This window comes from Solanum dulcamara, chromosome 2, assembly GCF_947179165.1.
Source record: "Solanum dulcamara chromosome 2, daSolDulc1.2, whole genome shotgun sequence".
Lineage (NCBI taxonomy): Eukaryota > Viridiplantae > Streptophyta > Magnoliopsida > Solanales > Solanaceae > Solanum > Solanum dulcamara.
In genome coordinates this window covers 18753625-18759324 of record NC_077238.1, presented here as the reverse complement: position 1 = coordinate 18759324, position 5700 = coordinate 18753625, and positions in this window count along the sequence as shown.

Below are 5700 nucleotides of genomic sequence, written 5' to 3'. Positions count from 1 at the left end.
GTTCATCCACCCTAAAATATGATATATAGAGTTAGTCCACCCAAAAATAGGATATGAGTTCGTCCACCCTATAATAGGACATGGGTTCATCCACCATAAAATAAGACATATAGGGTTCGTCTACCCTAAAATAGGACATGAGTTCCTCCGTCCAAAAGTAGGATAGACACATTTGGGTTCATCCACCCTAAAATAGGATACACACATATTGAACTCATACTTTTGTCACAACCCAAAATCTAAGTGTGATGGCACTTATCCTTTTCAGGACAAGTCAGCATAAACCCCCTAAATGTGGAAGATAAAAGCGTAAAGCAGTTTAGATAGAAAAATATAGATAAAGCGGAAACTTAGTGAACTAAAAAAAAATTCCACGGACTGGTTGTCACATGTACAAGCCTTCCAATTACAAGATACAAAATAAATACAAGTCTCAATCTTTGTCTCTCAAATAGAATAAACTAATAAGTAAAGAGGAATAGAAAAGATGGCCGGCATCAACAGCTACCTCTCGAATCACCTCAAAAGCCTTGAATGAAAATAAGAAAAGTTGGGTCACTGTCTGGGGTAAGAACCTACACAAGTGCAGTTAGCAAGGAGTGAGCCTCAACAACGCGGTATCTAGCAAGTAAACAACTAAGACTAAGCAAAGCTAGTAAAATACACGTACTCCTTCCACACCATCCAACCCCCAGACTACAACTTGCACAGAAATCAGCCCAGTCTAAAAGTTCTAAGAGCACAGTACTAATATACCTCAACAACAGTAAAATTCGCAAGCCAATCAACATAATTAATAATATAGATCAGTAGAATATCAGGGGTAAAATAGTTCATAGTGGCAAAAAATAAATATAATGCAATGCAATATCATATATCGTGATGCATGTCAGCTCTAATGAAACCTACCCACTAATCACCTCAGATCGGAACCCATGGGGGCCTCACACAGACAATGTATCCATCGAAAGAGACCTCGGTTATACCTTCCGCCTGAAAACACCTCTGTCGCCGAAAAAGACCTCGGCTCTAATATCCATTGGAAAAAACCTCGGTCGCCAGAAAATACCTTGACAAATCACCTCAATCGGTAGAAACCTCTGTCCTAAAATCCAGTATCTCACTCATATCACTTCCTCAGCCATCATAGATAAGTGTATGCAGAAGTAATGAGTGAAAACAGAATAGATATTCACATACAATTCCATATAGTCCACAATCACCCAATTAATCAATATCATACCAACAACATATAAATATATCCAAATATTCACAACAAGCCATAGATTTTATCATATCAAACACCACATGTCATCTCATCTCAATTTTTCCATTTATTACCCTACTCTTTATCATCAAGTTCATTTGAATATCAATAGTTCTTAACACCACTTTCTATAAATCCTCAATACATAAGACATGAACACATGATCCTACAAGCTTTAGAATAGGTTTAGAAATTTATTTGCCTTGAATTCGATCCCACTAGTCCAAAACATGAGCTTTGCCCTTACGTTGGCGCTCCAAATCAAGATAATCTATTCAAATATGCAATTCGAATAAAAACACGAGTCCAACGATATTCAAATCAACATTTTTGAAAATTAGACCAAAACTAGCCTAAAATACCCAAAAACCTCGATTTTGAAAATGAAAATAAAATCTAATTTTTTTTTAAATGAAAACGATCCTTAAAGTATCTAGAAACTAATGTTGAAAAATAATTTGAATTTGGAGTTGAAATCAGCCCTCAAACTCTAATTTTACTAAAATCCATGTTCTTGAGAAAACTCTCAATATCCGGATCTGAAACCCCAACTCAAATCTGAAATATTTCTTAAATAATATCTTACCCATACTTTGGAAAGTTCAAATATGAAATTTCATCACAAATGAATTTAAAATCGACCATAAAATCCTCAATTTAGCAAACTTCAACGTTACTGGGAAAATCCAAATTAGATGCGACTAATATGATACAAATAATCGATGAATCAATAAATTTATGTCAAAATCAGGTTACCCATAATACAAGGATCTTAAATATACCTTTTTCATCAAAAATGAAGTCCAAATTGATAAAATCCCAATTTTTCCTAAGACATTTACGGATAAAGAAAGAAAACTAGATGAAGAAATCATGAGAAAATATCGAATTGAGGATTGTATACTAACCCCCATACTATATCAAGAAGAAATACTCAAGCATCACTCCATTAAGAGCTCTAGAACTCCCGATATACTCAAAATACCAAATGGTTACAGTATAAAATTTATATACCTGTACAACTCTATTTGCACCAGAAAATCTGCACCTTATATTTTCCCTAAAAGAGCCGTAAATCCCTCGGTAAATAATTATTTCTTATTTTGAGATAAAAGTACAATCTCGGCTTAGAAAAAATACACCAAACTTTGGAAATAAGTCCTATAATTAATTCTCAAGATTTTTAAAGTTTTGGAATAATATTTTGATCTTTAAAACTAATACTCGATGCTATCAAAAGCCCGAGGCATAATCTCTAAGTTCAGTATTTGTGCCAGAAGCCGGTGTTTGTTCACACAATTCGGTGCTTTTCCAATTGAACCCATCCTTAGACCATATCATCCAGATCAACTATCAAAACTGAACTTCTGAATCAAAATTGAAAAATCTACAACCCGGGAGTAATTACCAAGCCACGAGCTAATCCATGAACCAAACCTGAACCGAAACTCTCAAAATCACAGCACAACCATCGGAATGAAGCCTTTTTCCACAAAACCATGAGAAGATTCTTAACTACTACCTTCTAAAACCCGGAGTGAATCCAGAACCAACCACCAAACATGCATAATACACACACTAATCACTAATCTTAGTTAAATTTCCTTTTCTTAACCTAATCCTTCCACGAGCTTTATTTGCAAACACCTGATCTTTAGACAATGCATACTCATCAAGGGAGAAACCAACTAATTTTATCCAAAGAAGGAGATGATCAAGTAACCACCTGATGAACAATACATCCAACCATACAAAACCTCTAATAACGCCGCCGAAAAACTAGAACAGTAGTTGTAGTCAATTCTCAAATGGAAGACCTTGGCCCAATGGTTATACAAGTATCAAATCACACCTAGATGAACATGTCCTTAATGACAAGGTAAAATCTAAAACTGTCGATAAACTGCAATATATAAGGTAGCTCTTTTATAAGTTCTCTTAAGCAAGATGACACTTGTAGAATTTCTGAAACCTTCAACTGCCACAAGGCAACACCAAATCTGCTACATCTGAAATAACCAAACTTGCGCCAACATCTTACCCTACCAAAAAGGCATGGATCGGTACATCCGATCCACCACTAAGAATCCATCCACGAAAGTGAAAACACACTATGAATTATAGATAGAGAATCATACACTAAACACTGTCTGAAACAAGGTAGGTGGTCACATAAGAATATATGGAACAGAAGTCGAATATCACAAGATATTCCTTCCATATTGTCCATAACATGCATTTCTATTCGCCTGATTCCACAATCAGCCAGCCTGGTCTCATAACAATCGTAGATACACTCGATTTATCAACTTTCTCATACTCTCTACAATACTCAAGTGAAGCTAACACTACTAATACTACTAAAACATCATAGTCACATCGTCTAGTTACTTTACTCTCAGACCGACACTAGCATCCAGGTTTTCTTAGCAACACCTTGTTGTTCCTAAGATTTCAAACTATGGACCTCTCTCTTCCCATTTAAGTATCCCATGAAAGCTACGGGTCTCAACCAATTGTTAAAACTTTAATTTTTGAATCTCATAATACTTTTCCATTAAGATAAAATTATTGATTCACGACCAATATTAATTCCACGCAATGTTACACTTACCCAATTTTAGCTACTATTCAACCATCATATACATCATGCCATACTTAGAGGAATCCTTCCTCACCTTGATAATTTTGTATGCTATAAACACATGACCCAATACTAAATGCTTGAATCTTTGATGCACCAGATTTGTGTTCCTTTCCTTAACTCATTTATCATCATTATTTTATTGGCCAAGCATCTAGAACATATTACATTTTAACTTAAATCAAGCTTCTCAAATGAAAACTTCATTGAACGCTTTTACAATCAAAAGTAATAAACTCCACAACTCAAACCATGCACAAGTTCTTCCAAATGCTCAATAATCGACACAATCAATCATTCCTTACTTTGTCAATTCATACCTTGATAAAAACCAACCACCACCAATGTAGACTTATGATGCAAAACTTGAAATTTTGATTCAAATCATGTAAATCATTCCCCTTATCAACCAATATTAGCCCATATCTTAAAGATTTTATGCAATCACATACCTTAGCTTATCATTAGACACTTGTACGTCGATCTTACCTTGTCCTTCATTAGGAACCCAAATTGTGCCAGTTGTCAGACTTAAGACCACTATAGAACTTACCACAACGCTAGAGTTGAATGTCCATAGAATCCACTCTCGAAGCATGCTCAACCCGACTGATGAACACCAAATATTATTCCCACAACCAGAACAAGATGGATGAAGCCATGTGTTCCTGAACCCAACTTTCCATATAACTACGCTACTCATCAAGTTGTAGCAACCAAAATCTTAGATACTCGCAATTCATCCCCTTAATCGAAAGCTATCACCACATAGTTGCATCCTAATCAAAGTCCATCCTGAACTACTGTTACCATGCTCAGCCACCCTTGCCATCATCACGGAGTTAACTTTATCATCCACGTGATACCTCAAACTTGTTATACTATCTAATCCTGTGAACTAACCAATTACCATATGTATTCTCTTGCTGGTACACTCACTTGCCTTCACGCAAGTATAATTGACAGAACTTTCTCCACCCATAAGCTTATCCTTTCAATGTCAATCCACTTATTTTGGCTCATAACGAGTCATCAATCCCCAATTAGATCCTCGAAATACATATCACCATTAAAACATATTAATTCCCCACCAAAGATCTACCACTATAATTTTCCTTATAAACCATGCCTAACTCCAACATCCGTAGTAACAACCAGTTGATTTCTCAAAGGTAAATGCAACATCGAACTTCATTTCCCGAGTAGGTGAAACAACTCATAACACCTCAATAGCTAGTATTCGCACTTGCCAACTGACATCTTTGTTCCCATATATCACTAGTACCATATTGTGAGAGTCCGACAAATCCACCACTAAAATACATCATACCTATCAGAGATATCATTTCTAGATGGTCTATATTTTTCTACCCATTACATAAGCGCCATACATTACCAAAATATTTCGGTCACTAGCCGAAAATGATATCCACCTTTTCGTCGACCAGATCGATAACAAAAATAACACAGCCCATAACCTCACCCAAGTAAACATAGGTATCACGGCAATAGACTTATCTTAACCCATCCTGATATACACCCATGCTATAAAATCCCCGTAGAAATTCTAATCTCGGTTTGCACAATGTTATCATCATAATATAATATGCAACACATTCCTTTGTGACGAATTTAATATTATGTAGTCCCCAAAGTCACAGTGCTCACCGCATACTCATTCCCCTAATTATATCATTCTTCATTGTCAAACCACTTCAGATGTAGAATAAGCCACACCAATGCTATTTTTCATTGCTGAATAACTAATCAGACAGGATGAGATGTTAAT